The sequence below is a fragment of the Falco rusticolus genome, chromosome 1 (genome assembly GCF_015220075.1).
Source record: "Falco rusticolus isolate bFalRus1 chromosome 1, bFalRus1.pri, whole genome shotgun sequence".
NCBI classification, from domain to species: Eukaryota; Metazoa; Chordata; class Aves; order Falconiformes; family Falconidae; genus Falco; species Falco rusticolus.
The window spans coordinates 79,373,388-79,387,095 of NC_051187.1; positions in this window are offsets into that span (position 1 = coordinate 79,373,388).

The window sequence follows — 13,708 nt, forward strand, 5'->3', positions numbered from 1 at the left end:
AACCCTTGAAATAAAGTGTGTGGAGAATGAAATTTAGTCTCTCAGATAGAGTTTTGGGAGAAAATCCAATTTCCACCTTTCAGCATAGGTGTTAACCTACACATTCAGAGCTTTGCTGATGTGCTGAGGGAGTGAAGAGGATATTTCCATAGTGTGATCTTCTCTATTCACAGAGTCCCTGCGCCGTAGGAAAATGCAGCAGTAGTTTCCTTGCTCACAGTTTCCAGCCCTGTCTGCCCAGCCCCAGCCAGCTCTGTGCCTTGAGGAGCCCAGGCTCTCCGCTCCCTCCGAAGGCCATGATCACCAGGGATGTTCACCTTCTCTGCCTTTTCCTTCCATCGTTTTTGCCAATAACCCCTAAAATTAAGCAATGGTGGCCATTTGCTGAGAGATCTCCCAGCATTTTGAGTTGGTTCTGCCTGTTGGGTCAGAATTATTCTAGCAGTGTTTCCTCCTGTTTCCAACTACTGCTGTATAACAAGGTTTGGGCTCTTTTGACCCTTTCATTTCACTTTTTAGAAGATGCTAAATCCACCCGTCAGTTTTAATCCAGGGTATGACAGCTGAATGGTTAGAACTTGCCTCCTGGCAGCCATTAGCACCTACAAGCACATGTCCAATTTCAGTGTGCGTGGTGCTGATAGAAGCATGTTCTGCTTTTGCACTCATTGATCTTGAGCTTTTTAACGTTATCAAAATGAACAATACAGCTTGTGAATCTTTGTGACTGTTTATCATTCTGCTTCTTTGGCTTTTAAATTTATCACCACAGGGGAAGAAAGAATATCTTATTACTCTTCTGTCATCTGTTTCCTCAACATATCCCAAATAATTTATTTTTCCCTACCATTGAGTTGTGATTGTAGTAGCAGACCTCTTCATAACATGAGGCTGCACAACAGAGCTCACGGATAAGCCAGGTTTCAACCCTATGTCTGAGAAACCTATGCCAGCGAAAAGGGATAAAGATTTCCAGTTTCTCTAGGTCTTCTGCAATGTGTCAGTCCCTGTTCCTGTCCCCACCGTGAGCAGAGTCTGAGAGAGAAGAGGTACATCAAAAGCCTCTAGGTCCTTTACAGGAACGGATGCAAACCCCCATGAACCTGTTATCTTTGCACACTAGGCTGTGGTTCAGACGCCTACCACCAAAGCGTGATGCTTTAGCTACTTGACACAGTGGAGGAAAAATCACCAAAACTAAGTTTTGCTGCTTTTGCTTAACAAGGTTAACCTGAATCACCCGATGCCATGCAGAAGACACATCTCATGTTTGGAGTGAGGGTTTTGGCTGTAGAACATATCAGTTTAAGTACTAAAAAGCTAGAAAAGCTAATTTCTTTAAGCTGTTGCTAGCAGTACTGTGCAAAGGAAACCAAACCATATGCTACCACCTTGTCTCAGTGACCTGCTTAAGATTTTTTTTATTCCACCAATTACTTTCAGTCCCATTTGACAGAGGCAGAGATCCCCCAGATACACCATCCCAGAAGTTTTAGGCAGACAGTAACTTTCACTTCTCCAGGGCAGCCCCACAAAGGGAAAAACATTTTCAATCTCTTATCAGTAACGAGAGACAAGAACCCACTGGCCAGTCAGCCCATGCATAACTTGAAGCCGCTTGCCCAAGGCATCGAGGAAATGAGAGAGCTGGGAGGGAAGGGAAGGAACGTGGAGATGCAGAGTCCAACCCCATGGGAAACTTTATTGCCACTCTCCATCTAGCAGTGTATTCCCGTGAGGACTGAGATTCAGAGGTGGCCGCGCTGAGATGCACTTGGTCCAAGATCAAAGATACCAAAACCAGCTGTGAAATTCCAGTCCAGACCAAATTCCTTACCACAATAAGAATCTGTACTTCAACTTAAATATTGAGTTTGCTTGATGAGATTATTGGAACTGACTGGGCTTGCCCCTGCATTGTCGAATCATTTCCATCTTGTCTCCTAAAGGTCTTTTATTCCTCAGAAAACTTGAGCAGTTAATACAATAACGTGATCCAAAAAGATGTTGAGTACCAGAAACCTCATAGCAGCAAGTATAAATACACCTGGGTTTCGTCTGCAGGTCCTTTAAGACCTACCTGTTATTCTAACCAATTCACATCATTTGCACAGAGGGGCTTTTTGCTGGATTGATAAGCAGCGCACTGTAAACAACCATTTCATGGTATTTATATGAATACAGGGTGTCATAATCCTGAGCTCCTCTCATCCCTACAGGAGAAAATATTCAAGGAAATTCCCCAAAGGGAAAGTCACATTTGGATAAGGCTGGCGTCACTCCAGAGTGTATGATTGCCAAAGAAAGGGAATTTACTTGACAAAGAATGAGAATATAGCATTATTTACCAGCTAAGAGCTGGTCCTGCAGGGGGTGGAACATCGTTTGCCTTGGTATCAGAGGAGACTGAGGCCACTCCACATACATCTCAGCCCCAGATTTAATAAACACTGACATGTTTGCACAGTGTGTGCTTGCAAGAGGCATTTCTATAAGTGCAAGGAGGCAGTTTGTGCATTAGTAAGGCTGGCAGAGACGTTTGCTGAGCCACTTCAGTATCAGAGTTATCAAGTGCAACAGCAACACCAAAAGCTTCAGCAGAGATGGGCTTGTTAATGTACACTGTTTCTGGGCAGAAACCATTAGCAGGAGGCTACAGTTGCTGGGTTTCAGGGCTTTTGCTAGTCTGAGTTTGTCTATCTATTTATTTTGAAGTAGTAAAAATGGCACATGCACCGGCTTGTTCGTGTATATGAGTAAAAGGGAACTTAACGCCTATGGTCACATTTAACGTAAACATTTGAGCATACCTTTAACTCCAGAGAGGAACCGGGGTACAGTTATCCACCACGGTTTGTTTTTAAAGCATCTGCCTCCAGAGAGCATATCGTGCCATCAGCAATGTGCTGTTTGTTTGGGAAAGGGGTGGAACAAGGGAAGACTGGACACTGCAAACATTTTACCACATGCAAGCCTACAGTTGTAGAGAACACCAAGAGAGAGCGTGTAAATGCAGCTTCAAATGCACTGTGCATCGCTCCATCAATATCTGCCTTCTTTATCCCCCTGGCAAATACTGGAAAGCCTGGGCACAAAAGCAGCATCTTTCTTTCTTTTTTTTCTTCTTCTGTGCTAGTCTTCCTCCCACGTCTCCCCATTCCCTCCAGGATGGTGCCCAAATGAATTTGGGCAAGACAGCTCTGCAAATTTAAATAGTCAGAAACTGTTTTTTTAAAGGTAATTTCCCCCCATCCTGGCTCATCAGTACGTGAGTCATGGCTGACTGAGAAATGAGAAGTTTTCTCTTCTCCCTTTTAAAATGTCCACATTATTGTAGGCAATTCGTGTCAAGGGAAACAGGCTGTAGTCGGGTTTGGTTACAATGACTTTATTTATACATATTTCTATCACATTTCAGCTTCTACAGGCCACATAAAAGCTCCACGTCTTCGGCTTAGGAAGCACTTTTAGTCACCTCTTTCAAAAATAAAAATATGACATTGCTGTTGTGCCAGATAAGAGATGGGTGTATTCTCTGAATTCTTTTATTTCTTGGTGACTAAATTAGAAACAGGCTGGACCAAAGAAGACATGTTTCATTGCATGACTGCAAATAAACAGTATATAAACCCGCTACATAGCGTGCTTCTATAAACAACCTGCTGCTGTGAGAAGTACTGCATGCTAAAGATTTACTTGAAAACCCTACGCTTCTCAAAGAAGGGTCACCTCTCTACATTTCAAGCAATTTTATTTGCTTCAAAGTGCAAAAGAAGGAAGTGGAAAATGTCTTTATTTAAAGTATATGGCAGCCGGATGCATCGTAGATAAAAAATAATGGTTAATAACTTTAATCCAGAAGGGGCAGCAGATTCAGCCTGAATGAATTCAAAAGCTTTGTCAAAGAGAGCCATTCATTTTTGGCAGCTTGAAAGATTAGAAGGCTGGCAGGGGAAGGGCTGCCAGAAATGTGGATTTTGGAGGAAGATTCTCCACTGAGGATACCCTTTAGAAACTGGTCTAACCTGGGTTACCCCTTGGATGTTACTTGGTGCTCATGCTGTAGCTTAGGTTGTGCAGAGTCCGGGTTGAATTTCCTGTGGAATTCTGGGGATTCTGACCATTTGTTTAACGTCCTTGGGCTCTTTCCCTTGTATATAATGGAAATAAAAACCACTGTGCAAATCTTTCTTCTGAGCCTCTCCAGCACGGCATCTTACTGTTCCCAGAAAAAATCATGGAAGATTGCAGGGACCATATAAATCTGATCTATAACGTAGGTTGATCTGTAAAAAATGCTGCCGTAGTTGAACTAAACCATCATTTTCTCCTACAAAACACAACAGTAACATCATGTAAAAGTGAGTGGAATTATATAGGCACAGGTCAAATCACTATAAAACAATCTAAGAAGTCTAACACCGGCAGCGCTTGAAAAGCTGTGATCTCTGTTTTGTCATCCTGTTAACGATGGCTTGATGTTTGGGCAATTCAGATCTGCAGTAAGGAGTTATAAATCGACTGCCTTGTCACAGTATTTATGGTAGCTGGTTATAGCACCATCCCTCAAGCATTTATTAAAACAGCTTAAACACTTCTTTATTTTTAAATGGCAGTAATATACTAAATTGCTGTCTCATAGCAATGCAGTAACTGTTCTAGTTCTACCAGTTACATACAGCATTTCCTTAGCGCTTGCCTTGCTAAAGCCTTACAAAAAGACCACAGCTCCTGTTTCCTGACCCAGGGTGAGATGCTGGAGTCTGAAAACCATCGTGTTAAGCCAAAGGAGCTGCGGCGCTTTCCACTGTTTAAGACGCTGGTCTGCCTATAACTCAGGGAAATAGATCTGTCTGAGTTCACGCTGAGCATGTTCTTAGCTGTTAAAGTAAAATCTTCCTCCCCTCCCAGGTTTTAAAATGTGACCCTGTTATCCGGAGAATATCACTAACCATTTTTTTAAGTTCTGCATGAAATTGGCAATAGCTCCCACTGTTGCTCTTAAAGTGCAAGAAGTCTCATCTGTTTTGCCTGGTTAACTCGGGTGAGTTTTGACAGTGTTTTCTTCCTGTTACATTCGGAGGTCTAGTACAATGAAGGCTTTGCCTAACCCCAGCTGCAATTATTGGTAAGAACAGAAAGAAGAGGGAGAGTGGAGGAGAGATGAGAAGGGCACCCCTTAGGGCACACTGCAGTCTGTTGCGGAGACCAGAAAGGCTGTTGTGCTTTGGTGGAGAAACCTGGACACGTTGGGGTTCAGCTGTGGGCCGAGAGGGTCGTGTTTGGATTTGCTTGCTGTGTCATAAGAAAAAGCCTAATCCGAGAGGCGAAAGAGAGGAAGAAGGTGGTGCTATCAAAGCTGCCATGTCCAATGTCAGAAAAAACGAGAGAAGCAGCCGTTTCTACCTGGCCAAGCAGAGAAGTGAAGTAGCAGCCGGAGTGAAGAGCTGCCAGGTCCCCAGCAGTTGCTGGGCCAGGAGCACGACGTAGGCTTGGATGTAGTGAGGAGCAAATGAAGGAAATGGTGTGGCTGTGGAAAATGTCCCCTTAAAATACCCAAGAAACCAATGGCCTCACAGGGCTGCAAGTCCCAAAAGAGCTGGGAGAGCCAGTGAGTATCCCAGCAGCGAGTGTCACCAGAGGGGAGATAGTGACTGGAGGGAAGAAAGGAAAACGTGGATTTTTGGAGATGTTTCTGGGACTTCAGCTGTGGTGAGGGTATCCTGAAGAGAAACCAGCAAGCTGCTTCAGCAGCCAAGAGGGGAAGAGGTGAGGGTGAAGAAGCAGAAACCAGGAGGGGACGGCGCAGAAAACGCAACCTATGGAAAACAGAACAGAAGGCAAAGGGAACAAGGAAAGATGTTGAGGTTTTTGAGCCATCCCTTCTTCCACTTCCTTGGGCAGAGCACCTTTGCGGGACTGTGCACTATGGTTAAGTGTAGTGGTAATCTCAAAATGTCCCACTGCAAGCCATGTCCCCTCTGAGCAAAGGGTGAAACCTTTTTCTTTAAAAAAAAAAAACGAAAACAAAACCAAAATTGAAGCATTTTCTTAAAAGTTAATGTTTAAGGTACATCCAAATTATTGTAACCTGTTCTTTCTCAGCAAGTCCAGGCTCAGAGTAACCATGGCAACACCAAGCTCCCATTTTCTCCTTTTTTCCCCCCAGTTGTAACCGCTGTCAGGGAAGTTAGTCCTGGCTTTGCTGCAGCACTGGGGAGGCTGTGCATGGCTGCACATGTCCTCATGCTCAGGCCTTCAGCTGAAAAACCTAAACATCTGTAAATAAAAAGATTTTGCCCATGAACTCACCTCGTTCATAATAGCAGAGTTCTGCTTTTCCCAATAACAATGCTAATTAATGGTTTCCCCACGCAATCATTTCCCAAAGCCTGAGGCCCTGTTGCTGCCTCCATCATCTTGAGATGCAGGTGAGCTTCTTTTCCCAGACCCTCAGCCAGCACCAGAGACAGATGTTTGTATTTTTCCATTTGCTTCACTCTCGGTGAATCATTTGATCTTCTCAGCCCGAGGCAGCCTGCTAGGATCAAGGTAGTAACTGCTACTGCCTGCTTTATGGTTTGTAGCCGTCCTGCTTGGCTGCTGAGTTGTTCTGTGTGGCCACATCTTTCCTCTGAGGTTCACAGAGATACGAAGGGACCACCAACACGTGCACAACCCTGGTACCTCAGCAGGTGACAGCTTCTCCTGGCTTTATCTACGTGAGATAGTGTCCCCAGTCCTGAAGTCCTGTTTGCCTCCATCCATGACGGGAAATTGTGCATCAAGTTTTGCCAGTTCTTACGGATGCCACGTGTGGCTGCTGGCACTGGGAGGCATTGCCTCCCTCCTTTGGCAGCTGGCAGCGTGGCGTGCTGAAGGCTGCATGATGTGAGCTCCTGGGATGGACAGCGAGTTTTTCACCTGAAACGAAGACAGTAAGCTGGGCAAAGCTCGATTTCCACTCTACGTGCAGCATCTCCACCTTTGATGCTCCATCAAGACCAAGCATGGAGGAAAATGTCTTTTCAGTGTCAGGAGTGTTCTCAATACGTTTCACCTTTAGCAAAAGCATACTTCTTTCTGAAAACTGAAGTGATCCTCATTCTTACAGCATCCCCTTATCACCTCTAGAAATAAAGCTACGTACAAATATCACAGATAGCTGACAAGCTGAAGACAATTAGCGCGTGCTTTCTGGTCCCCAGTCGCACAGTCTCTGCTCACCTGCCGTTTTTCTGGCTTCCCTCTCACCAGCATCCCCAGTACTGTGTTTTGCTGTGAAAATATTACAAAGTACAGCTCAGTTCATGAGAAACACAACACAGCCAGGGGCACATGTAGCTGTCACATCACCACAGGCTGCAACACCCCTCTAGCACGATGACATCTCCCCCAACTCTGCCATCCCTTTTGCACGGGATGGCTCTTGAAAAATCCCCTGGTAATTAGATAAAACAAGCAGGATCCCCTTAGCCTGCGGCAGGACAAATGCTATAAGACTGACCTATACCATAGGTGCCTTCCCAGGCCTTCTCTTTGCCTTATTTATGGCAATGTGTCGGAAAGGATCTCTGGGGTGGCCAAAACAACATGGAGACATTATAGCTGACCCTGTGGCAGCCAGCAGCCCTATTCTATGTGCACAGAGTGAGGGTGGGTGACAATACGAGGCTGCTTGGATAAGGTGGGATTAAAGGAAGGTAGAAACAACAGCCTGACTTCATTCTACAGCTTTGTAAATGTCTGTGTTACTCACCTGTTTTTTTCTACAGGTTTTGCAACTGGTTTTCTGCTCTGTCTGAAATGAATAAACCTTTTCCATGGGAAGCTGCATGCATGCATTGCCATTTTGTCCATTAACAGCCTTAGATTTGCTGGCTCTGAGGCCATTCCTTTCTGCAGTGACATCGGCCTATGGAGGGTGTGATTTATTTTAGCATGACGCAATTCCTTGTAATGCAGGTTCTGTTGCTGCAACAGCCACAGGCTCCCTCCGTTGTGCAGAACATTTTGAGACAGTGCAAAGGCTCCTTGCAAAAGCAAGAGACACTGACAGACACACTGGGTGGACCTCCATCACTGATATTAACACCAGTCTTGGAAACAACATCCCGGGCCTGGGAACCAAGAACTGTGCGCCTAACCACATTCATCCCGCTGACCCCACCGTGCTCAGGGCTGTGGAGTCAAGGCTGACAGCCATAAGCATCAGCCCATGTCAATATGCATCCACCTGGGTAAGTTTACCTACCATACACAACAGAGTGAGAGCACTTTGGAGAAGGGCAATGCCTTTTTTTATTTCCCTGCAAAGCATCCTGCTCTCCTCTGGACACTGCATAAAGCCGCTCTGCCGTTTCCAAGGTGATGCCTGGAGGTGAAGCCTGTTATATATTCTCTTGCAGGTAGCAGCAGCTGTAGCTGAGAGATGCCCTTGGATGGGCCATTGTTTGAAAGGAGGTAGGAATAGGATGGAAGGAAAAGATCTATTTGTAATCATTTTTTAAAGACTGGTAAGAAAAAAAGACAAAATAGGGCATTTATTTTATGAGATGGTGTGTGTTTTCTAATGCAGTTCAAGTCCTTGTGCCTGGGAATGAGCGCTGTACCTACATTGTAAACAACAAAATAAATCATTTGGTCCTCCTTTAGCTCTGTCCTCTAAGGTGATAGTTACAAATATTATTCATGCCTGATATTAAGTCTTGAGTTGCCTGAGGAAGACTCTTGATTTTAAGGTTTCTTACTTTATAAAGCAAAAGGTGTATGTTCCTTTCCGTGAGTTCCTTAGAGGAGAGACTTGCACTCCTCTGCAGGAGAGGCAGCACTTGGCCCCTCACCGCCTCTGAGACCTCCTGAAATCTTGGGGAACGTTTTCCAAACTTCAGAACATCTTTCTGGAATTTCTTCTCCAGAGTTTTGCCACAAACTGCAAAAAAAACCCACATTCACTTTAAGCTTGGTTTACTCTCACTGGAGTCTTTCTACCGAGCTTCTTCAGCTCAAAATTTCGTAACACCCCATGGTTTTGCAAGCAGTGGATGCTTGGTTTAAAAGCTATGTTTCAGTCTAAGAAAACAAGCAGAAAGCTGACCCCAGAAGATGCTTGTCTCCTTTTCGGTTTTCCTTCTGGTAATTCTGTGGGGAAACTGTAAGCATATGCTGTATGCGCTTGGATGTAATGGGCATTTCTTTAAAACATTAAAATCTGTTCTTGCAGGGTAGTCTTTGATGTCCAGCTAGGTCAGACCAACACCTGCCTCTGAGCAATCAATGACAGCTGTTTTAAAGGAAAATTGATAAAAACGGCCCTGGGACTCGAACACGGGCAGTTTGTAGGACATCTTTTCCCAGGGCAGTTTTGCCCAGTCCTGTAGAGTTCAAAATGAAATTAAAGCCTGGGAGATGGTAAGCAGCAGCACAGCATGGACGTTTGAATCGCTGTCGTCAGCCTCTTGAAATGTGCTGGAGGTCAGAACAACGCAAGGTCAGCCCCAGCCTGACCAGGAAACTCCTGGAGTATGGAAAACTGGGAAGGATGAGGATGGAGGGAGGTGAAGAGAGCTCTGGTCATCTCCCCTCTTCCCTGCAGTCCTCACTAGGAGCATAACACGGTTGTGGTTGTGCAACCAAGCACTCACTGAGCTGGAGGTCTTCTCAGCCACAGCCTCCGATGCAACAGAGACTTGTGGAGTCCAGACTGGTGTCATGGTTGTTTGGGAATAAGTAAGCCATACAACACAGGAGCATTCTGTTTTGATGTTAAAATGCAATAGACAACAAATGTATTCATACTTCTGTGAGCTGGGTAGTTCATTCCCCTCCTTTTCAGGCACAAACCCATGTGAGCTCTGCTGTTCCCTAGGCAGGATTTGCTTTGCAGTGAGAAGACCGGGGGGCTCTCCTCCTTTGCCAGCAAGACGCAGAGCATGACCTATATTGCAGGGGAAAGACCCTGCAATGTATTATTTATATATACTTTTTATATAAATTATTTATTTAGCAGCTCACGATTACCTGTACGCTGGCACTGCTCAGCCTGGCACAGAGCAGGGGTGGTGTGACAGGGCTTGGCTGCCCCTTTCCAGCTCAGGGCTGGCCCCATCCCGGCTCTCCCCGCAGCAGGATGGCAACCACACAAGAGCTGCTGGTGGCTGCGGCATGGTGCCTGAGCATCAGTTTGGGGTGCTGTGAAACCTCTGCCTCCACATCCAGCAGCACAGCCCTGCATTACGTCATGCATTTGTTACTTGTACCCAGAGAAATTGGGGTGTGGTGTGGTAAGGAGTCAGGGGAAGTTTATTTTCCATGGAAAATGATGAAAGACACATGCAAAATCTAAACCACACTGACCCCCATGCTGTGCAAATCCTAGGCTTACAGCAGCTCTGCTTTCTGACTCCGTAAGAACATGCGTATTTATTTGCAGTGCTGAGTTCCAGGCAGCACTGTGGTGCATCCAGAGGGCACAATATGCGTCTGAATTAGGGTACAAGCATCAGTTCAGCAGCATTTTGTGCATATAGTCACTGACAGATTATAGACTTCTTATGCATTCATCCTAACTGGCACAGGGAGCACCAGGGAGCACCAAAGCTGTTTCGAAATAAATCTCTCTTGATGCTTACTTCTGTTCATGAAAGATACAGCCTTTTAATCTGCCTCCAACGTACTGAACTTCTGCAACACACTCGTTGTTATTGATTTATAATTCTTCGAAGTCCATTCAGGGCTTGGAACGAGGTGCAAGGCAGAAGAGTGCAAAGGGACGGAGGCTGCTGCAAGCCAGGGCTGCAGTCCCCTGTCTGCGAACAGCCACTCTCCCCAGCTTGGGCAGCCTCACGTAGTGCTGCAGGCTGTGCTTGCGCAGCAACCATGGGGGTGAGACGATGCCCTGCCCTGTCTCTGGGGGCTGTTGCTGTTGCCCGCCCCCCTTGGCAGCCGGCTGAGCACCCGGGTATCACTGGGAAGCACGAGTGAGGCCGCACCTGGAATCCTGGGTTCGGTTTTGGGCTGCAAGAGGGACATTGAGGTGCCGGAGCGTGTCCAGAGATGAGCAACGGGACTGGGGCAGGGGCTGGGGAACCAGGCTGATGGGAAGCAGCTGGGGGGACTGGGAGTGTTCAGCCTGGAGAAAAGAAGGCTGAGGGGGGACCTTATTGCTCCATGCAAGTGCCTGACAGGAGGCTGTAGGCAGGTGGGGTTGGTCTCTTCTCCCAGGTAACAAGTGACAGGACGAGAGGAAATCATTGCCAGCTGGTCCAGGGGAGGTTTAGATTGGATATTAGGAAAAAATTCTTCACCAGAAGGGTTGTCAGGCATTGGAGCAGGCTGTCCAGGGAAGTGTTGTAGTCACCATCCCTGGAGGTATTTAAAAGATGTGTAAATGTGGCACTTAGGGACACGGTTTCATGGTGGCCTTGGCAGTGCTGGGTTAACGATTGGACTCAGTAATCTTAATGTTCTGTTCCAACCTAAAAGATTCTATGATTTTGGCACTTCGCTTGGAGAGCCAGGAGGTTTGCTCGCCACTAGCACAAATCACTAGCTAAACCTGGAGGCTGTTTTTGAGGCTTCTAGGTGAAAGCGGGTCTGAACCCAGACTCCAGTTCTTCTCACCTGTCAGCCCTCTGGGCCATTGGATTCCCTTACCTGGTCCAGCTGTGTCTGCAGTTGATGCCCCAGCTGACCTGCGGAGTGAGCCACCACTGGCACCCAGCTCTCCTGAGAGCCCAGAGCTGCAGGTCACTGGTGGAGCAGCATTAAGTGCCGCACTGCCAGTTGTGCTGTGCGGATCACAAAACGCCAGTCCCAGCAATTAAAACTGTTGCAGAGTGTCCTTTCGGGAGCATGGAGGTAGAAGGAGAATGGTGGGGGACCAAAGCAATAACCTCTCTCTAGCTAAGTGTTTCTCCTGTAGACTGACATCATCAACACCCACGTGTCCAGATTTTGGCCACCCTACATGCATGTCCACAGGCGTGAGGCACACACCGGGCCTATTGCTTTAAATGCGCCCCAATTATTAATTGCATTATGCAGAGCATGTTCTTAGGTCACAGCTTTCCGCTTTTACATCAGTTAGTTCAGGAAGTCCTCACAGCATGAAATTGGCTGCTAATGAAATTGTGGTGGGTAGCACCACCGAGGCACGCTTGGCACCAGTGCCTCTGGAGCGGGGATGTTAGACACAAAAAACACGTTAGCCTTGGTGGAAAGACGGCTGAGCAAGTGGTTTGGAGTGGCCAAACTGTTTAACAAGTTGTATGTATATGCATGAGAAATGGTGATTGCATCATGCCGGGACTGAAAATGAGAGTGATTCAAGGCACCAGGGCAACACTTGAGCAAGGGTCAATACTCCCTTGCTGTGCAAGCAGGAGCGGGTGCTGCAAGGCTGCCGCTGGCCTTAGCAGGTGCCAAGAGACCTGCTCGTGTGCCTGACCCACAGCTCCAGCGCTACAGAGGAACTGAAGGGGCTGGTGGAGCTCTGGTGCACAGCACCTGCTCAGGAGATGGGGACTGGCAAAAATCAGCCCACCAGGCACGGGCAGGGCTGAGCATCCTGCGGGCACTCTGGCCTGGTTTATGCCTGCTTGTTAAATAGGTGCTCTGTTCTCAAGGTGAGCTGGGTAAATAATTTCTCAGCAGTTTCCTTAAAAAAAAGAAGAAGAAAGAAAAAAGAAAGATAACCAAGATACTTCACAAGTTCACACCAGTTACACTTAATTGTTTCAGTGATGCAAAAACTCCCACCCACGCTGATATGGTTCATGTTAATATTTCAAAATTTCATTTTTACATAGACCTTTAGAAAAGAATTCAGGTTGTTAAAACAGATTCTCTCATTCACTGAAAAAATGTAAGAAACTTTCAGATTAATGGGGAATGATTTCTTTTCCAATTTTTTTGAAGCTGCAGCAGAAGAGCATGTTTAGGCAGTTCATGTTCACCAAGGCAGTGTGAAGTACAGCATGGTGACCCTGGAGAGTTAAAGGTCACTGCAGATGCATTACAGTGCCCAAGTCCAAAGAGAACATAAAGGATTCAGATGAAGAGATTTTAAATCCATGCAGAAAAAGAGATTTTGTCAATCAGAGAGCCTGGCTGCCTGCAGGAGAATATTTTGCAGCATAGGCCAGGTCTCATGTAAGGCAAATACATGGCTCAGTGTTTATGGCTTTCAGGAGCTATGTTACTTTTCAATTAATCTTACCTAGACCTGAACGGATATGTCAGTCTGTTTCACAGATGTAAAACCAATTGGATTTCAATATAATAGTAACAAAAGGGCCACGTTCAAAGTTGCCTACGAGGATGTGTAACACTGGGAAGCAGCTGGATCTAATCGCAGGCTCCCCAAGCTCCTGCTGATCCAGGTACCCGTCACCTGTGAGGAGTGGAGCTCATGGAAATAACGGGGAGCTTTCCTCTGAAACCCATGGTCCACTGCTCTCCGCCGCACCTGGTAGAGCTGCTCAGCAGGGGGGAAATGGGGAACCCAGACAGAGAACGGGGCCAAACCCCTCACTCACAGGCAAGGGATGTTGTCACAGGAGCTGATCTCAGAGGCTTTCCCATGCCAAAGTGGGGACTTCTCCCTCTCCACTTCACCAGCCTGTGCCCTTCAGGGAGAGCGACAACCAATCTTTTTAATGATCTGGACTCCCAACAGCTCCCAAACCCCCAGGACTCATAGAAAAGC